Source organism: Giraffa tippelskirchi, chromosome 10 (genome assembly GCF_054371585.1).
Source record: "Giraffa tippelskirchi isolate mGirTip1 chromosome 10, T2T-mGirTip1v1.2.pri, whole genome shotgun sequence".
Lineage (NCBI taxonomy): Eukaryota > Metazoa > Chordata > Mammalia > Artiodactyla > Giraffidae > Giraffa > Giraffa tippelskirchi.
The window spans coordinates 17,496,415-17,523,131 of record NC_137284.1 but is presented as its reverse complement, the minus strand read 5'-3'; the positions used below and the strand labels follow the sequence as shown (position 1 = coordinate 17,523,131).

Here is a 26,717-nt window from a genome sequence, read left to right as displayed (position 1 = left end):
CAGGGGACGTGGCTTTGTTCCCTCGTCTGGGAACTAGGATCCCACATGCTGCAGGGCAACTAAGCCTGGGGGCCATAACTACTAATTCTTTGAGCTCAAGAGCCAGTGAGCTGCAAGGAAGACCCAGGGCAGCCAAAAAAAACATAGTATGCATCTATTTAAGAACTCTCCATGCCTCCAACCAAAAGAATGACTAAAAATTAATAGTAGACATTTGATGAAGCAACACAAAACCGAGCCATTATCAGATCTGCATCATGAGACATGAAGCCAGCTTTAGAGTTTAGGAGCCTTAAAGGAATTAAGAAATGTTATAGGAAAATCCATCACCTAGAAGCAATGGTTGCCTCACATTGGGGATCACCCCCATGAGTCAGCCTGATGATTCATTGTGAGGCCAGCCTGTTGCCAATGAGACCGTAAACAGATCATTTAACACAGTAACAGGAAGGTTATTTGATATGTAGTAAGCTCAGTGAGGGAAGGGGTTCACTTTTTGTCTCTGATTGCCCTTTTTCTCTCTGTATTTCAGCAGTCTCATAAGCCTTTCTTCACTCAGTAAACCTCCAGTGAGGGTGACCTCAGTTTCCTCTCCTCTCTTTCCATCTCTTACTTCCTTTAACAGGCATGACGCTCTCCCTCTGTTCTCTTACCTCCTTAGGGTTATGGGAGAAAGGAGGTTGTTCTTGAATGCTTTTCAATGACACCTAAAAAGAAAAGAAAGAAAGAAAGTGAAGTCACTCAGTCATGTCCAACTCTTTGCAACCCCATGGACTGTAGCCTACCAGGCTCCTCCATCAGTGGAATCTTCCAGGCAAGAGTACTGGAGTGGGTTGCCATTTCCTTCTCCAGGGGATCTTCCTGACCCAGGGATTGAGCCTGGGTCTCCCAAATTGTAGGCAGACACTTTACCATCTGAGCCACCAGGGAAGCCCATGATACCTAAAAGCCAGGTAATAATTTGACAAAGAGCAAACAATTTTTACCCCTTTCTTCCATGGACCACCCAAATAGCACTGCCTGTTAGTGTTCTCAGGTAGCTCACATATTCTTAGAGATGATTATTCCTCAGTTGCTTAACTCTATCTACTCAATGTTCTGTGGCGATCCAAATGGGAAGGAAATCCAAAAAGAGGGCATATATGCATACACATGGCTGATTCACTTTGCTGCACAGTAGAATCTAACCCAACAGTGCAAAACAACTATACTCCAATAGAGTATATATAAAAGTATTTATATTTTTATAATTATAATGTATAAAAATATTTATATGTTTATAATATAGCTATATATATATAGCGCTATAGGAGCTACCCAGGTGACTCAGTGGTAAAGAATCCGCCTGCCAATGCAAGAGACTCAGGTTTGATCCCTGGGTTGGGAAGATCCCCTGGAGAAGGAAATGACAACCCACTCCAGTATTCTTGCCTGGAGCATCCCTTGGACAGAGGAGCCTGGCAGGCTACAGTCCGTGGGGTCGCAAAGAATAGGACACTACTTAGTGACTAAACAACAACAAATTATAGCTATATAACTACCCATAGATGTATGGTGTATTCAATATGTATACTTGTATATGCATGTCATCTCTTTATCTATGAGGCCCATCGACATTTACTTTCACATACACATCTCAATCCTCTCTGAGTTAGTAATACAGTGTAACCCAGATACTCACCTCCTTTCCATGAGCTTAAAAGGAGGGGAATGATACATCTGATCATCAAAGAAATTTAATTTAGGTTGGAATCTTGGCAGAGGGGTGGAAATTATTTCATGAGTTACTACGTTTTCATTAGAAAACATAGCATTAACCCACTAAATTCTACTTCAGGTTTTATGTTGAATTCATGGACACTGAAATTTTGGATGCTATGACAAAGTCAGTGTCCTATAGGACAATCAAACATATCATGAAATTCTCCAATATTCAGAAAAGCACATTACCACATGTGTTAGTGAGTTTATATTAGAAGCAGAAAATGTTGGAAAATATTCCTTAGGAATAAGCTCTCTAAACATTAACATTAGAATAAATTTGCTATATTCAGAGAAGTCTATCGTTTTGAAATGAGCTCTTATTGAAGGAAGACAAAGATGGAGGCACACAGAAGAAAAAAAAAATTATTCATCCACGGCTCTTTGAGTGGCCTGAGACAATGGACATTCCCAGTAATCAAAGCTTTATTTTATTTGTGTAGAATACCTAATATTTCTAAACAAAATTGTCACTGTATCATTATTTGGCTTTTAATCAACCTGATTTGTGGAAACATGCTTGAGGAGAAGTTGACAAGCATCCTCAAAAGAAACAGTTTTCCCTGCACTAGAAAACTGTTTAGGAGTCAGAAGGCAATCCACTTGCCAATGCAATCAGAAATAAGTGACCTGAAAAGAGATCGTAGACTTCAGCAGTGTCATGATTCCCTGACAATGTTTTTTATCACCTATCTGTGCATCTGTGCAGAGCTGTGTCCCAGATTAATAAAAAAAATAGTTAGTAATGGATATCCCTGGTGGCTTAGTGGTGAAAAGTCCACCTGCCAGTGCAGGAGACACAGATTCCATCCCTGATCTGGGAAGATTCCCACATGTCTCAGAGAAACTAAGTGCATAAAGTCTTTCTTCTTTCAATGATTGTTGTTATACAAAGAAAGACATATTTTTGTAATGCTCACTGGCATGTCTTTAAGGAAACTGTTTTGAATTAAAAATAATCATATTTCCCATTTTCTTATTTCTCTACTGGATTTTCTTCCAAAAACTTTAGCAATCAGATGTGATATCACTGCCTGAAATTTTATTTTCAGGAAAAGGTCACAAATATCAGGAAGCTCCCTTTAGGGGAATGATCTGGGGATAATTAACAGGAGGAGAGATACTGAACAAACTCAACATGCCTGTGTACATCACATTATAAGAAATCTACATTTTAAAAGTATGCACATCAACAATGAAACGGAGGGGTGGTAGAATGTCAGAGACCATAGGCTGACAACAATAGAATCAGGAAGGTTAAGGCCAAAGGAAACCAAAAGGGCCTTTCAAGCTATATTTGGAACAGGAAGATGAAAGCAGAAGGTAACTAGCTGGGAGTAATGATACAATGTTATCAGATGGCAGAGAAAAGGGAAGACTTAACAAGTAACATTTTGCTTCGGGATAAATGGTACTCTAACTGAAAAAGACACTTAAAAATCAGGAAAAAAAAAAGATAAGAAATTTAAATGAGAGAGAAAAGGATGGAGGAATCTGCAGCCACGTTTAGTAGATTCATGCCTAGAATAATCCCTTCCCAGAAATAGAAAGCATTTGGAAGGGTGACTGTCAAAATGCAATCTATAATCTTATAAAAGCTATAGGAAACTAGAAAGTTCATGGAAGGTTATAGATTCAAACATACTCTGTTTTTCAAGGTGGGGGACGGGGACGGGATTGAATTCTACAAAAGCAGAGTTAACATCATTCTCACAACACAAAAGCTACACATGAGTTCCTGTTCTCCTAAGGATGATGGGGGCTTCCCAGGTGGCTCAATGGTAAAGAATCCACCTGCCAATGCAGGAGACTCAGGTTCAATCCTTGGGTCAGGAAGATCCCCTGCAGGAGGGCATGGTAACACACTTCTTGCCTGGAGAATCCCATGGACAGAGGAGCCTGGCAGGCTACAGTCCATGGGGTCGCAAAGAGTCGGACACAACCGATAGATTAATACACACACACACGTAAAAATGAACATTTAACATATATAGTTTTTCCTCTTAATTTCTCAGAAGATTTTATTTAAACACATTCCCCAATGACTTTAGAAGATCAAAACTTATAAACACTATATGAACCTAGACATATGCTACAAAATTATATTGTAAAGTGGTAGTGATTTATTTTGACATCAGCATTAATTTGTGATCATCTTGACAGCACTGAGAATCATTTTCTGTATTTTTCACAAATTTTCCATTTCTTTGTTTTGGGTTTCCCTGGTGGCTCAGCGATCAAGAATCTGCCTGCAATGCAGGAGATGTGGGTTTGATCCCTGGGTTGGGAAGATCCCTTGGAGAAAGAAATGGCAACCAGCTCCAGTGTTCTTGCCTGGGAAATTCCATGGAGAGAGGAACCTGGCTATCCATGGTGTCGCAAAAGAGTCAGACCCGACTTAGCAACTAAACAACAACAACATGTTATATATTTAGCGCTGAAAAGTGTATCTGGAAATCTTAGGACTTTGAAAGGAAGTCAGAGGGATTCCTACTTCTGCTGAGCCTAAAATTTTTAACAAAAGTTCCATTAAGGTATTTCAAATTCCACAACTGCAGATCAGTTTTCTGTGATAATACCCTCCAAAGGTATCTGTTAAGGTTTTTGGTCCACTTTCTAATATTTTTTTATTATTGAGTTTTAAATGATCTTCTTATATTTTGGATAACAGTGCTTTGCCAGATATGTCTTTTGCAAAATTTTACATTCATTTTTGCTCCATCTGTAAGACCTGTGGATTTGGACAAATTAAAATCCTGAGGATCAGTTTCCTCATCTGCAGTGCAAGGCAATATGACTCACTCAGTGTATTCATGTCGTTCTTATTGTTCTCCTTTAGTCACTGAATCGTGTCCCACTCTTTGTGACCCCATGGACTGCAGCACGCCAAGCTCCCCTGTCCACTATCTCCCCAAGTTTGCTCAGACTCATATTCACTGATTCGGTGATGCTATCTGTGTGTGGTTGGCCACCAGATGGTCCCCAATGGCCCTGACCTTTTCATATCCACATCTTCATGCATTCCCTTTACCTTCACTGTTGGCTGCAGTCACTGACTTGCTTTTAATGAACAGAAAACTAGCCATGTTGGACCATCACTTCCATGCTTGGGTTATAAGAAGAACTTGACTTCCCTCTCAGGTTCTCCTTCTCATCCTTTCAGGATCATTTCCCTCTGGGAGAAGTCAGCTACTATGGAGAGGCAGCCCTGCAGACAAGGAACTGGGGGTCACCAACAGCCATGCATGCAATCCTGGAGTTGGGTCCTCTTAGAGTTGAACCCTGAGATGCTGCAGGCCCTGCCAACACCTGACTGTGGCCTCCGGACAGATCCTATGGCATAAATCATGTAGATAATACACTTACAGATTCCTACCCCACAGAAATGTACAGAAAATAAGTGTTTATTCTTTGTAGCAGCTAGATTTGGGGGTGCTTTGTTATACAGATCAATAACCAATGCACTTCACCATTGGTGAAAGTGAAAGTCGTTCAGTCGTGTCTGACTCTTTGCAACCCCATGAACTATACAGTCCGTGGAATTCTCCTGGCCAGAATACTGGAGTGGGTACCTGTTCTCTTCTCCAGGGGATCCTCCCAATCCAGGAATCAAACCCAGATCTCTTGCATTGCAGGTGGATTCTTTACCAGCTGAGTCACCAGGGAAGCCCAAGAATACTGGAGTGGGTAGCCTGTCCCTTCTCCAGGGGATCTTCTCGGCCCAGGAATTGAACCAGAGTCTCCTGCATTGCAGGTGGATTCTTTACCAGTTGAGCTACCAGGGTACTCTCATTTAAAACCTATATGCTGAGCCTTTGAGAGAGATGAATGAAAAAACAAAACAGGAAGGAGGATGCCTTGGGAAACTTACAAAATTATGACAAACACAAGCTTATGAGAATTTTGAGGCATGCTTATTATGATTTGCTTGTGGTTCCCTAGTCCACCCAGTGTGTGGTTTAAAGAAGAAATATCAGGTGTTTCTGTCAGGATTTCCAGGAGAAACTGAGTTAGGAAGACTGCCTACTCACATGGGTCTCAGTGAAAGGACTGATTACCTTCAAGGGTTACCCGTTAGGTCATCTGAGGTCCCTGTTGAATCTCTCTTAATTTTATTTCCACTTTTAAACTTGCATGAATAGTTCTGATGATAATTACCAAATGTTGATATGTATGGAAAATCAGCATTCCACAAATATCCAACTTGGGCAGCTTTCATACACATGTGGCTGCTTGAAATTCAGCAAATTTCATTAGAATCACGTTTGCTTAGAGAAATAGTAGCCAAAAATCTGTGCTGAAAACACACACAAAAACACACACAGAAAAGTAGATGCAGAAAAGAAGAATTCTTAGGTTGAATTTGTTAAGAAATGCTCCAAGTCAGACTGGATCTTCTGAGATCCCTCACTGTTGTTATTATTGGTAATATAATCTGAATATCTCTCTTAATACTCTGTCTCAAGAAATTGGTATACTCAGTGAGATAAAGATACTACTATATATTTCAGGGTCGCTCACTTCTTACATTTTATTCTTCGATGCAGTCTGTGCTAAAGAGCATCTTTGCTCAATTGCTAAAATACGATTGTAATTATTATCAAGAATATACACTGTCTTCATCAATTACCGTCTTAAACTACTTTGCAGGTATATTTTTACTTCATCCTCACCATCCCCATCGTCCACTAACTTCTAGGAATCTATCAAGAAAACTTGTCCTTATTCCTTATCATTTCAGTTCCTTCTATAAGTTTTTGTTCTACAGCCCAAATCCTGCCCTCCTGTGTAATACCTCAAGGATCCTGCACAAGGAGGATATTTTTAAGTTGAATATTTATTTTATTATTTTATGAATTTATTTTATTTTCAGCTGCCCTGGTTCTTTGTTGCTGCACAGACTTTCTCTATGTGGGACAAGTGGGGGCTACTCTCTAGTGGTGGTGCGGAGGCTTCTTATTGTGGTGGCTTCTCCTGCTACAGAGCATGGGCTTCAGAGTGTGCGAACTTCAGTAGCTGTGGCACATGGGCTCTACAGCGCACGTTCAGTGGTTGTGGCACATGAGCCTAGTTGCACGTGGAATCTTCCCAGACAAGGGATCAAACCTGGGTCCCCTGCACAGGCAGGCAGATTCTCAGCCACTGGAGTACCAGGAGAGTCCGAGGAGGGTGTCTATGACCCATTATAATCCACGGGACTTCATCCTTGGTACTCTTTGAACTTCACCACCTCTTTGGCCTCCCCTTCTGCTCTCTTCACACTTAGAATTTCTTTGTTTTCATGGCCACCCCTGGACATCTTAAACTTTCTGTAGCAAAAAAGAATTCTTGATTTCCCCCCAGTGTTCACCCCCTTTAAAATCTGCCCCTCTAAAGTTTTCCCCATCTTAATACAAATGACAACCTGCGGCTTGAGCCAAGCATACAGGAGTCACCCCTGAGGCCTGTCTTCCTTGGATTCCCCATGCCCTTGTGACCACTTCTCCCATGCCTGCCTCTACTCAGTTATTCAGATCTTGGCTTAATGTTCTTTCCTCAGAGACCCACCTTTCCCCCTCAGTGTGTGGTTACGACTTGCCATCATGTCACTCTATTTCAGTCATTATCACCTCCTAACGTTTTCCCCATTTTTGTTCTTTGTCTCTCCCTGCCTTCTGTTCCCACTATTAGAATATGACTCCATGAGGGCAGGGATCTTGCCTGTCTTGTTAATCATTATGCTCAGGCACGTGGTTAATGAGCAAAACATGTCCGTGAAATTCATCTTAACCCCAAGTCTAGTCCCTCCTGCCTGCAGTGAAGCTACAAGTTCCCATGATGAAACCTCTCTCTCTGTGGGTGTACATAGGAAAACCAGCAGTACATGCTCTTTGTGATTGTCACTTTAGGGGACAAATGGTGTCATCTGATGCTCCTGGTCATGGGGGGAAGGACGCGCTGGTCTCTCCACCAGGAGTTGCTAGAAGTTAGGTAAGTTGTGAGTGAAAACGGTGAACATGAACAGAGAGAAAAGGGCTGTCAAAGAGTAGGCTGTTACTCTGGAAAACTGTCAGCCCTCGAGCAAAAGAACTCAATGCATGGATTGTCGGTTCAGCTGAACTATTTGTGAATGGAGAGCTTTCTGCAGAATGAATGAACGCAGTTCCATAATTCACAAAGTCTGACTCAAAATGGGCTGAGAGATGGGCTGACTGATCAATTATGGCACGTTTTCCCTCCTGTCAACCACAGCCATTTGGTTTTCCTCCATCACGCTGATACTAGCAAGCCACAGCCAGTTGTAGGAGAAACCCTGCCACTGACAATGTAACTAGATAATTGTCCGTCAGCTATTTTCCACACTGAGAAGCACTTCTGATCTGAGCACTAAAGTCTTCAGGCCAGTGAAGACCTTTCACTTACAGCTTTCTTCCAGTTAGAAGACTCTTAAGGCTGTAAATTGTAGAGTTCTAGAATTCAGAAGGTCTACAAAAGTCTTCCAGGTTCCTTTTAATGTCTTTTTGCAGGCTGCACCAAATTCACTAAGAAATATGCTTGAAACTTTCTGAAAGGGACACTCTTGGTGCTTTCAGGTAATAGTTCTGGTCTCTGCTTTTACAATCAGAAAGCTTTGTTGTTGTTTTGTTCTCTTTTCTCTCCAACATTAGACCAACAAATGCACCTTCCAACCTGTCCCTTTTTATCCCATCTTCTATGGAACTGGTAGAACAACTGACCCTTGCTTAGGGAAGAGGCATATAGCACAGCATTTGCCCTAATAGTTTCCTGTTACAGGCAGATTCTGTTTAAGGAAAACATTTTATTTAACCAAAGGTCTCCAGCAGTTGTACCATAGCCTCGTTTTCAAAATACAGTTCTATACAGTGATCAGTCTTTCTTGGAATAAGGAAAAGATGCAGAGAAACTGCCCTAATATCATTTTGTACCCTGAAAAATAGGATACCATCTAACCCTACTTTGCATTAAACTAGAAGCCTGAATATCAAGTAAAACTGAGTTTTGTATCCTTAAAACTGGACTTCCCAGGTGGCGCTAGTGGTAAAGAGCCTGCCTGCCAATGCAGGAGATGCTAGTTAGTTCCCTGGGTTGGGAAGATCCCCTGGAGGAGGAAATGGCAACCCATTCCAGTATTCTTGCCTGGAGAATCCGATGGACGGAGAACATAGGGTTGCAAAGAGTTGGACACACCTGAAGCTACTTTACACACATGCACACACCCTTAGGATGCCATCTATCCTTTGTCATCCATCACATGCTCAGTTGTCCCCACTTTTATTAAACTAGAAGCCTATCATGTAAAATTGTGTTCATGTATAAATACAGTCTGTAATAAAGTCTTGCTAGTCTGAGTCTGCACTCCAGTACTCTTGCCTGGAAAATCCCACAGACAGAAGAGCCCGGTGGGCTGCAGTCCATGGGGTCGCACAGAGTCTGACACGACTGAAGTGACTTAGCAGCAGCAGCAGCAGCAGCAGCAGCAGTCTGAGTCCAGCTGGCTTCACTGTCATCTAAGATCCTGTCACTAGAGGGAGTAAAACCCAGCAGTCTGCCGCCCATGGCCTTGCCTGCACAGCAAGGTTGACTGTTTTACCTTTCTCTTTAAACAAATGATTCTCAGCTCAGTTGCCCCAGAAAAACAGCAGCATCTGGTGTGCTGTGTTTATTCTGAGGTTACTATTTCTAAAAATAGTTTTCTGAAAAATTGCCCTGGTAGGCTGGGAAGCGCACAAGCAGAGTGGTGAGCGAGTGGGAAGTGCTCCTGCCCCACAGGGACCCTGGAGGCTAGGGGTGCGGGATGAGAAAGCAGTAAAAAAGCACAAAACTAGTTGACCTGTGAGGAGGGCTGAAGGTGCCCACGGGTGACAAGCCAGAGCCACCAAGCCTGCTAGAAGGAGAAGGTCAGCTGGGAGATGTGAACAGCCCGGCTGAGCCCCCAGAAAGGAGGAAACAATTTGAGGCTGGGGTGCCCATTACAGGTGGCAACGGGTGCGGATCTTGGTGAGAGGTTTGCTTCAGCCAGACAGTAGCAGAGGAAGGGAGCTTTGCCAACCTGTGCTGGGGGGAGTGTGTGTGTGTGTGTGTGTGTGTGTGTGTGTGTGTGTATCCACACACATGCTAGGAAGTGGCAAGAGGAGAAAGTCAAGATTTTACAGGTTCTTTGCATTTTCTTCACCCAGCTTTCCTCTCTATTCAACCTTCAAATTCCTACTAAAGTCTTACCATTTTTAAGAACGAAAGTGAAGTCGCTCAGTCGTGTCCTACCGGGCTCCTCCATCCATGGGATTTTCTAGGCAAGAGTACTGGAGTGGCTGGCTGGCCATTTCCTTCTCCAGGGGACCTTCCCGACCCAGGGGTTGAACCTGGGTCTCCCACATTGTAGGCAGACTCTTTACTGCCTGAGCCACCAGGGAAGTCCCTCTACCATTTTTTTAAAAGCATGTGTAATTTTCTATGGATTCCATTCTAAAACCCCCTGAAGACTTAAAGTTAAGGAACTTCACTAGTGGAGTTTCTCTTCCTCTGCACTGTGTTGGGGGCGGTATTTCAGGTATCCCAGTGGGGAGCTGTGTGTTTCTCCTCCTCAGACACCCAGCCCTCTATCTCAGCAGCTCCTCTTTCCTTTCCTGTCTGCCGCTGCCACGTTTGCTTCATCTGGAGAATCAACTGTGACTGCCTTATTGTGGGTTGGGGACAGGGGATGGCCCCAGTCTAGGTTCTGGGTGGTTCTGCAGAGCACGTGGGTGGATCCAGTGCACAGACCACCTTCTAGCAGCTGCTTCCCTCTCCCACGGACTTCAAGGCACGTAGGCAGCTGGGTCTCCAGGTTCCCTCACAGGCAGGGAGCCAGGGACAGGACTTCTCTCTTCACCCTGATGAACCCCCAGGAGGATTTAGTCCACCCGGAGACTGGAGAAATCCACTCTCTGAGCTTTGAGTGTTAACTGCTGACATGTGCAGGGTCTGAGTCTCTGTGTTCAGGCAGAAAGAAGACCAGCCTGGGTCATAAAAGCATTCTGGCTCCCAGGGCCTGCTCTGTTCTGTTTTCAGACAATTCGATAAACTCCTCCCAGCCTCCACTCCACCATCTATAAAGTGAGAGTGTTCGACGAGACTCTGTGTGGGATCTTTTTCTGGTTCAAAAACTCCACGATTTCTGCCTGGTGAATGAAGAGTCTCCGACCACATCCAGCCCACCACCTCCACCCAGAAGTCAGTAGGGAAAAGTCTCGGGTAGAGTGCCTGCCAGCCCCAGGGTACACAGTCGAACCATGTGTGGGAGGAAGCAAATTTAGAAGGAAACAGGCTTCATTTATTCTGCCCGATATGGTTATCTCTGTGAGGCTGTGCCCATGCAAGCGAGCCGAGGGTGAGGAGGAAGGGGAGGGAGACACACTGTCAAATGTCAAATGTTTAGTAGAGACTTTGAAGTCTGACAATTGAGACTTCCGGTAACTTTTGTCTCTACTTTTACAAAAAGGGAGGTAGGGAGAGGGGCAAAAGGGGTGGGGGAGACGGAGAAAGAAAGACAGTGAGAGACAGTGACCGAAAGAAGATAAACATTGATGCACATAAGAGACAATCATCGTGTAGGCTTCATGCAAAAGATTAGGCAAATATTATCTAAATGACATGTCATCTGGGACTTTCTTCTTTGACTTTCTTTCAGACAATCTCTGGCTATTGTTCTGAACTAACGATGCACTTCAAGTCATCACGACACGTCCATGTGAACATGGTACTTGTCTGCATGATGAGAAACACGAATGGGCCAGCCAGCTGGGAACGACACCAGGATGAGATGTGTGCATTCCTAAAGCCTCTGTCCGCGGGGAGGGAAGTAGGAAGTGCATATGAGACAGTGGACAATGGTCAACGCGACCGTGCAAAGGGTGACACAGGGGTGGACAATGGTCAACGCGACCGTGCAAAGGGTGACACAGGGGCTAGATTTTATACAGGTCGGATAGGCAAAGATGGAACCACCATGGTCTAGAAGACGTTCACAAGCGAGATGGAAATTGAGTGCTGAAGTAGGTGTGAGCTGATGTAGACAGACAGCTGTGTTTTGAAAAAGAAATCATGAAAAATATCACATTTGGTCAACCAGCTCCTCCTCTCACGTTTAGCCAACCAAAGACATACAGAATCCCTTTATGGCCCAAATCTCGACATAGTAATCAGAAAAGGACCCAGAGAAGTCTCTTCCAGTTAAAGTTACAATCACTGAATGTGGAAAACTGGTGAGATGACAAAATGACTTGGGCACGAAGTTCCCTCATCTTGTCTGTGAAGCTTGCTTGTGCCTAGTTCAGTGATAAAGGGTCAGGTCACTATTACAGCCTCTCCATGTGAACATGATGCTACGTGTATAGGCAATTCCAGGGATACCCTTTCTGAGTTTTTTTTTTTTTAATATTTTAAATATAGCACTGAGTTAGTTGGCATCTCCATCAAAAGGACAAGAGCACATGGTAAAAGGAGGGTTGCCGTGACATCTGGGACACCAGGCTTGGTTAAACAACCTCAGAAAAGGAGATTCATTGGAAACTTGAGCTCCTGGAGGATTTCAGGAAGGGAGGGCCTCATCTGAGACCACGGAGGTGCTGCCAACGAGGACCGTGATACCTCAGTTCAAGGAAATGGACAATCCCAGAGCACACCAAGAAGAAAAGAGTTCTTAACTGTTTCCTCTGGAAATCACCCCTGTAGGGATGCCAGGCTCTTCTAGAATCTCCACTCATTGGTGCTTCTGGCCCGCTGGGTGGGTGAGAGGTAAAGCACAGCCCTGATGGAAAAAAATAGCAGAGTCCAGGGCTAGTCATCACCTAACGGGAAAATCCTCCTGGGTCAGGTCCCATGCGGGCACAGGGATTTCTCATCTCACATGGACCAGAAGAGAAGCCATTGATGAAACACTGGAAGAGGGGGTTTCTAATATGGTGGGATTTCAAAGAACCCTTATGTCATATCCCATCAAAAATATGTCACAGCCCCCCAAGTCCTCCCCCTAACAGGCAAGGGCAGAAACTGTAGAAAATATCTATTCCAGTTCCGTCCAGGTTGCCTGTGGACGGAAAAAAAAAAAAAATCCACGAGAACGTCCTGGGGCTTCAGGTTTGCACTCTTCCTGCCCTGCCCCATTCCCTCCCCGACCCATGAGACACAAAATACATCCACAAACAAAGGATGAGGAGCAAGAGAGAGGTGGTCCCGTGAGCAGGCCTGTTTGGTGAGAGGGTGGCTGGGAGCCAGATGAGAGGGAGCAGAGCCAGCAGTGCGTCCCCGGACGCTGGAGGGAGACGGGCCCACAGAGGCTCAGGGGGCAAGCTCTCCAACCGCAGGGATCCCAAAAACCCCGCTGGACTCCTGGCCCCGGGACCTCCAGCCACATCGACTCCATCTCTGCTCCTTTGTCTGCTGCCCGCTTGCCCGCCCGTCTGCTCCATCCTCATCCTGAACCAGCTGCAGCGTGTAGAAGAGACGGGCCCTGTCACGGCTGTCTCTAGTGTGTTATTGTTAGTGTTACGTTACAAATCCTGTTTCCATGCCGGGGTCCCTCGGGGGTCATAACCAGGAGAGGCCATGACCTCGTCAATAAACAGAACCCCAATCCTTAATGTAGCCACTTTGTGTCCACTAGGCCTGCCCCAAGGGTTTATGTATCAGATTCCTCTCCAGGGTCTGAGCATCTTGCAGGGAGGTGCTCCCTTGGAAGTGCCAGAGACAGGGCACGTGAAGTGGATCAATGCTGATCCTGGCGGCAGGTGGAAGTCAGCATGGGCTGAGCCTATGTGCCCCCAAAGCGCCACCCCCCACTTGTTACAGAAGGGTGTGTTGTCAAGTCGCTTCCGTCATGTCCGATTCTTTGCAACCCTATGGACTATATAGTTCACCAGACTTCTCTGTCCATGGGATTCTCCAGTCAGGAGTACTGGAGTGGGTTGCCATGCCTTCCTCCAGTGGATCTTCCTGAACCAGGAATCGAACCTGTGTCTCTTATGTCTCCTGCAATGGCAGGCAGGCTCTTTACCACTAGTGCTGCCTGGGAAGCCCTCTGAATCCACAGCTGTCTACGAAAGCAGGCTCCTGCTCAGGACACTCCTGGCTGCAGAAGTAGACACACACCCAGGCACAGCAGCTCTACACACGGCTGCAAGACCACACGTGTGCGGGCACTCGATCCCTGCTCCTGGGAGACCAACCTGACCAGCTCTCATGGGCAAACCTGGAGGGTGTACTGAGTGTATCACCATCCATCTGAAGGTTTGCCACTTAATTCCCATGAGGATGAGGCCAGGACATTAGCCCTCGATAAAGTTCTAGTCACCTTAGAAGACCCTTGGCTGACTTCTCTGATGCTGAACAGGGTGTGTGTAAGAACACAGAGCAAAAAGGAAGCAGAGCATGGAGTAACCGGCACAGAGACGGGCTGGCTTCAGCCGCCCCCCATCTTTTTTGCAGATGAATCTGCCTAATAGCATGTGTTTTCCTTCCCAAAGCAGAGCCAGCTGATGAAGGACGGGGAAAACCAAGTGGAAAAAATGAACCCAGGTAGAATCTGCTCATTCATTCAACAAATATTCCCAACTGGGCATCTACCGCATGCTAGAAACCCAGTCCACACAGGCACATGGATCCCACACCAGTGAAAGAAATAAAGGACAGTGTGACTGGGACTGGGGGTTGGGGAGCACTTCCTCCCCTGTTTTGCACCAAATACTCAACTATCTCAGAAACTCTTGATGCCGTGACCTTGGCCTCAGTCTCCATCAGTCCCCTGGCTGAGCCTAAGAAAAAAGATGTTCTTGAGTATCTATTGTCAGGACTGAGAGATCGACGTTTAGAGAGAGAAGTAGTCCTAAACTCTGCGAACAAACATAGCTTCAGAGTTATACCAACACTGAGAATTCCCTGGCTGTCCAGTGATTAGGACTTGGCACTTTCACTGCCATGACCCGGGTTTGATCCCTGGCTGGGGAACTAAGATTCCAAGATGTGGCCAAAAAAAAAATATATATATATATATATATATATATATATATATATATCGTTGGTGTTTCTAAGGTACCACAAAGTGTTTATTGGGGCAAATGGGGAGAGGATGACAAGATGGTTGATGTAAATGAGGTGTTTCGTTTTTGCTGAGTGAATCAGACTCAGTTACAGAGCTATAGGGGAGCTTGGCATCTGAGAAGCCAACCTCTGTTCTTATAAATGAGGAAACTAAAGTTTGGAGGGAGAAAGATCTTTGTCTAGTAACAATCAAAGCTCCTGATTTGTTAAAAAAAAAAAAAAAAAGAAAAGAAAAAGAAGAGAGAAGAGAGTAAGGTAGAGAAAGAAGTAACTGAAAAGGGTGGCAGGGGGAAAAGGACGGAGCAAGCCTCACTTCTTCCCCCTGGGTCCCCCCAGGCATCCCAGCCTCAGAGACCTGGGACCCCTTGTGAGAGACTAGAGGGGCATGCATTCACTAGGAAGGGTGGAGCCTGTGTCCCTGACATGCCCCAAGCTTCTAGAACTGCACCTCCCTACACTAGGTGCTCAGAAATGATTTATTGAGTAAACAGAGCCACCTGACAAACCTTTCCTGGCTGAAATTCAGAAGTAAGGGGGAGAAACAGTGCAGCAGCTCCCAGGGAATCCATTTCACAATTTGGGCTTTCAGATCCCATTACTTAACCAAGAGAGATCTAATAAAGAGCCACCTTCCCTGGTGGTCCAGTGGCTAAGACTCCATGCTGCCAGTGCAGGGGGGGGCCCAAGTTCAATCTCTGATCTGGGAACTAAGACCCCATGTGCCATGTGGTGTGGCTGAAAGATTTAAAAAAACAACCATTGCACCTGGTGACCCCCACTTGAAACAATCGTAACTACTGGGTGTCATTAATGACTGGTCAAACATTGTCTGTTGTCTGATCAATAACACCTGTCATGCAAAACAAACCTATTTCCCAAATCAATGTAAAAAAAAAATAGGGTTGGGGTGAATAAATATTAATATAAAAATTTAAAATTACAGAATATGTGAAAACCTTTTGTCACTATGTGTCAATGAATAGAAGAGTATGAACACTAGCAGATACTCTGTTACTTTCTTCACATCTAAAGGCATCCCTGGCTCAGGTCATTTGTACATGACTGCTGTGGACCGGCCCACTCATGTCACAGGTAATATTTCATAGATTCTCCCAGAGAAGGACAGGGACCAGCCCCTAGTCACTGTCCTTTGGTCGCAGGGTCAGGTATCAACACAGGCTCTCTGCCCTTTTCTTTACACTGCGTTCTCTCGGGTGGCATCTTCCCACATGCCTTGACCTGAAAGGCCTGCCCAACCTATTTCTGAAACAGAACTGCTCATGACAGGGGCTGTGTGCCAGACACGCATGATGACCTCTACTCTCCCATCAACTTGATGGGGCAGGTGGTATCATTAGCCTCATTTCATAGGTTAAAAAAAAATATGATGTCTGGAGGGGCTCCATCATTGCAGAGGCCATGTGGTGAGTAAGTTGCAGAGATAGATACAAACTGACTGCAAATCCAGATTCTCAGCCACTTGGCTGTTCTTAAAATAGTTTGCATTAATGGAAATCACTGGTATCTCCTGAAACAAAATTCAAGGGCATCAAAATGCAGCCCTCAGGACAGTTAGGGAGTTTGGGAGGGACATGGACACACTGCTATATTTTAAATGGATAGCCAACAAGGACCTACTGTAAAGCACGGGGAACTCTGCTCAATGTCATGTAGCAGCCTGGATGAGAGGGGAGTTTGGGAGAGAATGGATACATGTATATGTATGGCTGAGTCCCTTTGCTGTTCACCTGCAACTATCACAACATTGTTAATACGCCAATACAAAATAAAAAGCTAACCAAAAAAATAAAGCAGATCCTCAAGTTCATCAATATGATGTTCCATTTTCTGCATCATTTCATTGTTAAGAATCAATGAATCTGAGTATTTGGGATATGCAACAAAAGTGAAAATATATTCACTAGTTTGGTTGATACTGCTGCTGCTAAGTCGCTTCAGTCGTGTCTGACTCTGTGTGACCCCATAGACGGCAGCCCACCAGGCTCCGCCGTGCTCGGGATTCTCCAGGCAAGAATACTGGAGTGAGTTGCCATTTCCTTCTCCAGTGCATAAAAGGGAAAAGTGAAAGTGAAGTCGCTCAGTCGTGTCCGACTCTTAGCGACCCCATGGACTGTAGCCTACCAGGCTCCTCCGTCCGTGGGATTTTCCAGGCAAGAGTACCGGAGTGGGGTGCCATTGCCTTCTCCTGGTTGATACTAGTTTGTTCCAAAACTAATAATGGTTGATGCTAGTTTGTTCCAAAACTAATAAAACTGATCTTAAAAAAAAGACAAAAGCAGCCCCCAGGAGCCTGGGCTCCGAGCTCCCTAGCATCTGCTTTAGGCAAGGAGGAGCAGCAGGCAGGAGCCTGCTTTCACAGCCCAGAGGACAGGACCCTTTTTCAAGTGAAGAAAACAGACTCTCAAAACCAGAACCACCAGAGAGTTTCCTAAAAATCCGTTTCCCAGGCCCCACTTGTCATAACTCAAAGGGGCTCTCGAGTGTGCAGTGGAAGCTGCAATTGCAACAGGTACCCCTGCTGCTTTTGAGCACACCCAGGTTTGAGAACCGAGGCCTGGGTGGCCCCTGGCAGGACATCAGCACCAGGAGAAAAGAAAGGAGCCCAGAAAGCATAGGCCAGCCTCAGCCTCAGCCTCAGCCTCCGAGGAAACTTGTGAAGCCCCAGAAACAAGCCTGCTATTTCACACGCGGCCACACCCCAGGGCCCGCCTGGCCGAAGGGGGAAGGGCTGTCTTTCATGTCCCTGGGTGTGCAGAAGGTTTGCGTGTGTTTGTTTAGCACAAAGCCTGTACTTAACTGGCACAAGAGAAACAGATTTTATAAATAGATGTGAGCATGAATGGTTTTTATGATTAGCTTGTTTTCAATCACCATGCCTGACCGGTGTCTGTGTTCCACTAAGTAAATATTTCTATGGTGATAGTATACACAACACAATGGTCATTATTTAATGTTAATACAAGTACCATATGGGAGGTCTTATCGTGCTACAGCCCCAAAGCATAATAAAAGCAGATAGGAATAGATAGGCCAGGGCGGGCCTCATTGTACAGTAAGCTTGATAAAACATCTGCTGGCGCAAGTGTTGGCCATGCACGTATTTCTGCAGAGATGGTTCTCCCCAGGGAATCTTTAGGACCAGATCAGACCACCAGAGCTCAGTTTTTTCCTCTTACTCACTCTCTGACCTTGGATAAGTCTCTGGGCTAATTGTTAAAACACGCATGCCTCCATTTCCCCATTCTAGTATATGCTTCTGTTTTGTTTTGTTTTTTTCTGACCTCACTGCATAGCATGTGGGGTGTTAGTTCTCAGACTGGGGATCAAACCTGCACTCCCCTGCAGTGGAAACATGGACCAAGGACCAAGGATCTCCTGCATTGGCAAGTGGATTCTTTACCCGCTGAGCCATCAGAGAAGTCCTTGAGATTGTCTGTGTGTGTGTGTGTGTGTGTGTGTGTGTGTGTGTGTGTGTGTGTGTTAGTTGCTCCGTCGTGTCTGACTCTTTGTGACCCCATGGACGAGAAGTCCTTGAGATTGTCTGTGTGTGTGTGTGTGTGTGTGTGTGTGTGTGTGTGTGTGTGTGTGTGTGTGTGTTAGTTGCTCCGTCGTGTCTGACTCTTTGTGACCCCATGGACGAGAAGTCCTTGAGATTGTCTGTGTGTGTGTGTGTGTGTGTGTGTGTGTTAGTTGCTCCGTCGTGTCTGACTCTTTGTGACCCCATGGACTATAGCCTGCCAGGCTCCTCTGTCCATGGAATTCTCCAGGCAAAAATACTGGCGTGGGTTGTCATTCCCTTCTCCGGGGGATCTTCCCTACCCAGGGATCAAACCAGGGTCTCCTGCATTGCAGGCAGATTCCTTACCATCTGAGCCACCGTCTTTAAATTGGCATACTGGGAGTGTCCGTCTATTGGGCTTGTGAAGATGAGATACATAACGAATGTGAAAGCTTTGTGTAGAGGTAAAGTGTAAAACAAGTAGTGATTTCTTTTTTAATTTAATTTTTATTATATATTGGAGTATAGTTGATTTACAATGGTGTGTCAGTTTCTGGCGTACAGCAAAGTGACTCAGTTTTACATATACATATATGTACTCTTTTTCAGATTCCTTCCCATATAGGTTATTACAGAATATTGAGTAGAGTTCCTTGTGCTATACAGCAGGTCCTCACTGGTTATCTATTTTATACATAATAGCGTATGTATGTAAATCCCAACCTCCTAATTTATCACTCCCCACCACCTTTCTACTTTGTTAACCAGAAGTTTGTTTTCAAAGTCTGTGAGTCTGTTTCTGTTTTGTGAAGTTCATTTGTATCATTTTTCCCTTTAGATTCACATATGTGATATCATGTGATATTCATCTTTCTCTGACTTCCTTCGCTTAGTAAAATAATCTCCACGTCTATCCATGCTGTTGCAAATGGCATTGTTTCGTTGTTTTTTACGGTTAAGTAGTATTCCATTGTATATATGTACCATATCTTCTTTATCCACCCTCTGCTGATGGTCATTTAGGTTGCTTCTATGTCTTGGCTATTGTAAATAGTGCTGCAATAAACATTGAGGTTAAGGGTTCTTAATGCTGATAGTTTTTATGAGGATGTGCTAAGTCACTTCATTTGTGTCCGACTCTCTGCGATCTTATGGACTGTAGCCTGCCAGGCTCCTCTGTCCGTGGGATTTCCTGAGCAAGAATCCTGGAGTGGGTTGTCATGCCCTCCTCCAGGGGATTTTCCCAATGCAGGGGTCGAACCCATGTCTCTTACGTCTCCTGCATTGGCAGAACGGTGGAGTTCTGACGAACTCTAAGATTAGGCTTGAGGTTCTGTTGTTTCTATTTTTTCTGGAGAAGTCAGCTCCAGGTCAGCACTGGCCTTTCACAAGCTTTCTATCATCTCCCTGGTCACTCTGGCCATTGATCTGGCTGAAAATTCAGTGTTAAAACTCTGTCTCATTTACTATCAGAAAGGAAATGGGACCTAGGTGAGAAGAGACGCTGCCTGACAAACGTTGAAGGAAAGAGATTTGAATTCCCAACTGTGTTTTCTGATGTAATGGGATTCTTTCCAACTGATTGGCTGCAGTCACTGTTAATCTAGGAACAATATGTTCTTAAGCCTATTTGGAATGGCCTCCAGGGACAGACGTTGTCGGCACAATAGATGGCGTGTGGCTCCGCAGGGGATGATACACAGAGAGGTGGGGACGCGACCAAGTTAACCAAGTCTTCTGATGCCCTGGCTTCCCTGAGCTGGGGAGCCTGAGCGAGAAGAAGTAGGGGACAGGTTACCTTTTCCAGGCAAGACCTTGTTCTGGGCCCTGCCCTGAAGCCTCTCCCTTCACACCTCTTCCCAGAGCCTGGAACCAAGAAAATCACGGAATCACCTCGTCTGACCCAAGCAGCTGCTCCCCCAGATCAGGAACCAGGACTGCTTGAAGTGGCTGTGGGAATCGTGTGCACACATGCATTCACAAGCTCGTGGCCTGCTCGTGTCATCACAGGAAGGAGAAGGGGTGGGTACCCCAGGTATCTGCAGGCTGAACAGCACAGGCCGGTCTGTGGCTGGGCTCCATTCCACTCTGCTCTGTTGACCCAACTGCCAGGCATGTTTCTTATTACCCTGTGGATGTGTCTTGTGCTGATGGGTGGGAAAAGGCTGGTGAAACAGCAACTGTTTAAGTGAAAGCAATGACTCTCTGGTGCCCTGTTCACATTTCCCACAGCCTTCGCTCATGCCTTGGGGCCCTTCGGGGTTTAGAATTACAGCTCTCAGTAAATATTCCTAGACTCACATGAGCTGTGGTGAGACAACACCAAGGCTGCCAGGGCAATCCTAGACAAAGCCGTGTGTCCAGACACACTGGTCAGAACAGAGGAGTGCCAACCACAGGAGCCCCTAACATTTAGGGAGCAGGGAGCACGTGACAGGCACTGGTCTAAGCGCTCTCCGTGCATTTGCTGATTTCATCTTCAGGACACTCCTAGGAGGAAAGCACTGTCATCACTCATTTTTTATTAACCTGGAAGCTGAGGCCTAGAGAGGTTGAGAGACTCACCAAGGTCACTCAGTGGAAGAGCTAGGGCTCAGGAATCAGTGGAAGAGCTAGGACTCGGGTCTGTACAGTCAGACCTCAGCACCTCTAAGCGCTACCTGTATTCTGGAAGTCAAGCATGGAGAAAGGACAGAGTTAAGAGTTAATTATTTCACACTAAGCCCAACATCGGGGCTTCCCTGGTGGCTCAGTGGTAACAAATCGGTCTGCCAAGCAGGAGGCGTGGATTCGATCCTGGGATCAAGAAGATCCCCTGGAGAGGGAAATGGCAACCCACTCCAGTCTTCTTACCTGGGAAATTCCATGGACAGAGGAGCCTGGTGGGCTACAGTCCATGGGGTCGCAAAGAGTTGGACACGGCTCAGTGATTAAACAGCAAGCCTAACATCACTAGTTAAAGAAATGAAACAGTTTTCAACTTCAAGTAAGGGTTCTCCCCTTTACGAATGGGGGTATTTGACCATAAGAATTATGTTCTGTTTCTGTCTCAATATGGTTGCCAGCTATAGGCTTTTGGCTGGGTCATCATATTTCAAAGGATTTTTGTGGAAAGACCTGCAGGAAGACTGTAGAGGGAGAAAGGTACTGTGTTCTTCATGTGATCACATCTCTGACCCAGTGCAAGTCAGGCTTCAACAATAAGTACTTTTCCTAGCTGTGGCGACAGGTTGTCCTGAGCTATCCAACAGCCATCTTTTCTTCCCTGTTGACCTGTTATGAGTGAGAGATAGATGGTCTGGGTCTACAGAGAAGTGTTTTATTCTGTCCTGCATGCATGCATGCTAAGTCGCTTCAGTCGTGTCTGACTCTGTGTGACCCTATGGACTGTAGCCTGCCAGGCTCCTCTGCCCATGGGGATTCTCCAAGCAAGAGTACTGGAGTGGGTTGCCCTGCCCTCCTCCAGGGATCTTCCCGACCCAGGGATCGAACCAGTATCTCTTATGTCTCCTGCTTTGATTTATTTTGTCCTACTCAAAGCTAAATAGTCCAAATCAGGCAGCTTTGCACTCACTAGTCCTGTGTTCTCACCAGCTGAACTGTCACTCTGGCTTTCACAGCAGAAGAGAAAAAGAGAAATTTTGAGATGGTAGCTGGTGAAGTCTCTGGGGCATAGACCACTGGCAAGATGCTTATGGAAAGTATCTGGGGAGAAGACAACAATGGTAAGACCACAGGGAGAGTGCAACCACCAGGCAGAAATACTCTCTGAAGACTGTTTTATATTTCATTATTTTCACCTCAATTCTCTTTGATCACTTTTTAAATATAAGAACACATCTTTGAGAAATTTTTCTCTTATGGGTGATAATATTCATTGAACTCTTGATGGTGTAAAAATATCCTGGGGTAATACTACTTTGACCTGATTTTAAATCTTATTTTAAAAACCAATGTTGGAGTGTTCTAACCATCGACTTTGGGGGCCTAATCAATGTAGATCAATCTGATGACTAAGTCACTTGCTCTAAATTCTTCTCATTTTTAATAGCAAGGGCTCTTTAATTATTAGGAAAATATGTGTCATGCTGTTTAAAGCGATAGCCACACTTCCTCTTAAATTAGAAGATAACAGGACCCATATATACTGCTAGAAGGAAAATAACATGCATGAACTTTCCAGAAGAAAATATTTGCAGAAGTTTTCACCAGACACAACCAAAAAGCAATGGGGGAAGAAAAACCCTGGAGTCAGTCTAAATGTCCATTAATATGCTATGTATGATACATAAATATAATGAAATAATATACAACTATGAAAAGTAGAGAATATCTAAATAATATGGAAATACGCCCTGCTATACTAAGTGAAATAGTAATTACAAAACAAAATGTATGTATCAGTTTTACTTTTAAAGAAACAAAAAACAAAATAGTGTGTATGGATGTGTGATATATATTGTGATATTTGCAGAGAGAAACAAACTAAAAAAATATGTATGCTTTCATAATACTGAAACAGTTATTTTATTTCTTTCTGGTAGGCCTTTGTGTGAATTTTGGTTTTGTCTCTTTGGTTGTTTGAATTTTTAAGTGTTTGACAATAAACTATAAAATAAATACTGACAGGGCGAGATTTAGAATTTTATTTTGATGTCTCCACTGTACGTACACCTTGGTGTTGATATAAAGCTGATTATATTTACCATCATAATTAGTTCTATACATTTTGCCCCCAGTCATCTCCACTTAACAATTCTTATCCCAACCAGGCCTTTTAATTAAAGATGGTTGCCATTTGATCAGCTGATCATTTAAGTTACTCCTTCTGCTGCTGTTTATAATCAGGCTTCCTAAACTAATACTTGTCATGACATTTATGATTCTGATATTTTTTCAAAGTTCATTAAATTGTTAATTATTCTGACTTTGCAGTGTGGTTTCCCATGTCCTAAGCCATAAGATTCCAGTTTATCTGCATGGTCTTCAAGCCATATCTCCTCAAAGCAACACAGTGATTCAACTCAACAGTTATCTCTTGGGTACCGACAAGGTAAGAAACATACCAATCAAGAGAGTGGGAATGACACCAGTGGACAAGACATAGCAGCTCAAAGTCTAGGGACCAAGAAAAACAGGCATTAATAACCCCCGTACAATGATTTCAAGAAAATACACAAGCACCCATTCCATCTCCTGGATCCATCTTGCATCTCTGCCAACTTCTTACAAACTGCTTGTTTCCTTTACTCCTTTTAAAATATCTCAAGTTGGAAATATCACAAAATGAGAAAGCTTATGTTTAATAGACATAAATGCTCAGAAATCAAGAACACTGTTATATTTTAATGGTGATTTCCTATGTCCAACCTGCTCATTAGGGAGCCAAATTCACTGGCTTACCACCAAGTGCAGACCCTCATGAATCCTAGCCACATAAACATCATTTTCATTGGAAGGACTGATGCTGGAGCTGAAGCTCCAATACTTTGGCTACCTGATGTGACAAGCTGACTTATTGGAAAAGACCCTGATGCTGGGAAAGATTGAGGGCAAGAGGAAAGTGGGATGACAGAGGATGAGATAGTTAGATGGCATCATCAACTCAATAGACATGCGTCTGAGCAAACTCTGGGAGAGAGTGATGGACAGGGAAACCTGATTTGCCACAGTCCATGGGGTCACAAAGAGTTGGCTGTAACTGAGCAGCTGAACAACAGTAAAATATTATCTTGAAGGTGAGGAAATGGGAACCCAGAGAAGAGATGCATTGTGTCTTCTTTCCCCAGAAGCTCATTTTCAGGTTCACATGAGTCACAGGATGATTGCTTAAGAAGTGGGGTCCAGACTCTGCAGGTGTTTCTCTAACTGCAGGGTTCTCTCCATTACAACTAGAGTTTAGGGTTTGAGACTGGACGTAGGATGAGCCCCTGGGGCAGAATTCACTCCAGCTGTTACTACACCATTGAGTAGTCTGAAGACTGGGCTCACTGTTTTGTCACCAATGTCTCTTATCTTGTCCCTGTGCAGGGATGATCTGTATCTCGTTGCCTTAGAGACTGTCAGAGCTGGCATCTTTGTTTATCTGCAGAACACTTGGTGGTTTCTGAAAACAGGTGTGGCCTGGTTGAGCAGAGCGTAGCCGCAATCTTTTTTATTTTTTTTCTTTTTCAGAAGTTGCTTTGACTCTGGTGGCTTTTACCAACTTTCCAAATGTCACTCAGTCTCCCTCATAGGCTCTTTGTCAAGTTGTTGGTAAACTAGTCTCTTACCTGTTTTTTCTCTGTATTTTGAGAGATGCAGTACAAGATAAACAAAAAAGCTGGTTTTGCTTATGGAAGCAAAAACTGGTTCTAAGTGACAATTGTGTGTTAGTTGTGGCCTTCACCTGACAACTCCTTGGTCCTCTCGCTGGTAGTGTGGCTTCTGAAGTAAATTACATGAAGAAAACCAGTTCTCATTTGGTAATCTCCGGTGGGTTACAGAGCTGGGGAACTGATCCTATCACTGACCACCATATACATAGCCCCACTGGTGAGCTCATGACCAGTAAAGGTATTAAAAGTACATTAATACTAGGACAAATTAAGCAGGAAAAACAGACCTTAATCAGCTATAGACATTTCACTTAAAAAAAAAAAAAAATAGAAGAAAAAAAAAATCCAAACTAGGGACCATCTGGAGAGAGTCAAGAGTCATGAAAATCAGCAAATACAGAAACAGTTGGAGAAGCTGAGTATGTTTTGCTGGAGAAGAGATGTTTTAAGAAAGCCAAGACAGCTAACTTCAAATATCCAGGAAAGAACATACGAATGGACAAGTAACCATATTTGTTAAAGTGCCAGAGGGCAGACTGAGGTCAGAACATAGATTTACAACGTAAAGGGGTTCGAATTCAATTCCGTGAAGGCAAGATATTCTCACAAGGGCCCAACTAACAACAGCAGAGATACAGGAAAATTCCCATCCCAGCAGCAAATGCCTGATGGCTATTTGTCAGGCTTCCTGCACTAGGAGGGAGATTGGATTCAACCTCTAAGGTCCTTTCCAAAAGTAAGATGCTATCTGTCTAATTAATTGCCAGTCTTAGTCTTAGGTACTGCCCTGGGTTCTCATCTCCCTGTTAGTGAAATTTGGATTCAGTTCTCCCTAACCCTTAGATAATCGAGGGGATTCGTATCTTTAAATCAGTCGTCAGCAAGAATACTGATGGAAGAGAGATTAATCCCCATACCTTCAGTCTGATTAATTAGAGCCTCGGAGGCTTGGTTGAGGAAAATCGAGGGGAAGCAGGAGGCCAGTTGAAGCTGAGTGTTGTTGATACCCACCAGGGAGGTACCCATCTCTATCTGCCTCCTCTAAGGAAAAAGTAATTCCCATTTTTGGTTGTTTGAGTTTGGTTGGGGATGTTTCAGCGTTCAGCGGGGAGTTTTGTTTGTCTGCTTGTTGGCCTGGAGTTTGAAAATGCATCAAAATAAACACTTGGGTGGCCAAGACATCTTTGTCTCTCTTGTTGGTGAGACTTGAAAGTACACAACCACCAGTCAAGTTTTGGTGTCAGCTCAATGCCTTCTGAGCTGTGTGGCCTTGTTTCTCACTGCTCCAGTTCTCTGAACCCCAGTCTCTCAAAAATGAAATGGGGTAAGCACTCTTTCACAAGTTCAGAAGAATCAAATGAAGAAAATACATGGGAAAGCACTTTACAGGCTTTGAAGCACCTTTCCACATTGAGCTAGAGTTATTCAAATGTTCTCGACTGTGTGTTGTGGTCATTGTAAAACATAAAAAGCTCATTTTTCATTCCTTGCATTAGACATCTTTTTTTTTTTTTGCCTTAGAAAAAATACTTCTTGAGCTTCCAATAAGTTCTAGAGAAAGACACATGATTGATGAGAACCAGATGTTGGGAAAGACAGAGGGCAGGAGGAGAAGGGGGCGACAGAGGATGAGATGGTTGGAAGGCATCACCGACTCAATGTATGTGAGTTTGAGCAAACTCCAGGAGATAGTGAAGGGCAGGGAAGCCTGGCGTGATGCAGTCCATGGGGTTGTAAAGAGCTGGAAATAACTTAGTGACTGAACAACAACAACAAATTGTTTTGAGTCTACACTTGTAAGTTAAAAAAAAAAAAAAAAAACCACATGGTGAGTACCTGGAAAATTAGATCTTCCTCAAACTCCCAACTCCAGGTTGGCATAGATAAGCAAATAGATGATTAGCAGGAACTAGTGGGTTTTAAAGAGCAAGGCTGACAATTCAGGTAATAAACCTGGAAATGTATAGGGAATGGAGATCCTAAGTTTTCAGTCCCATGTTTCAATTTTGTGGTTATTAATTACACTGGACATCTCATCAGTATCT

The 26,717-nt window shown here is 44.3% G+C and overlaps 2 long non-coding RNA genes across 3 annotated transcripts in view; one reads left to right on the top strand and one right to left on the bottom strand.

The window, feature by feature from the left end:
• The window catches only part of LOC145524300 (uncharacterized), a 284,203-nt gene that overhangs the window by 167,549 nt on the left and 89,937 nt on the right, over nt 1-26,717 (bottom strand). Inside the window, exon 5 of the long non-coding RNA XR_014067387.1 lies at nt 654-707. This is a non-coding gene — a long non-coding RNA (uncharacterized LOC145524300). The remainder of the gene's footprint in view (nt 1-653; nt 708-26,717) is intronic.
• LOC145524301 (uncharacterized) overlaps nt 1-26,717 on the top strand; it is a 36,794-nt gene that overhangs the window by 8,656 nt on the left and 1,421 nt on the right. The window contains exons 2-5 of one of the 2 annotated variants that reach the window (XR_014067389.1): nt 11,429-11,497; nt 20,219-20,467; nt 21,979-22,080; nt 23,291-23,408. This is a non-coding gene — a long non-coding RNA (uncharacterized LOC145524301). Of the gene's footprint in view, nt 1-11,428; nt 11,498-20,218; nt 20,468-21,975; nt 22,081-23,290; nt 23,409-26,717 lie in introns of both variants that reach the window. The other variant, XR_014067388.1, reaches the window with a different exon arrangement.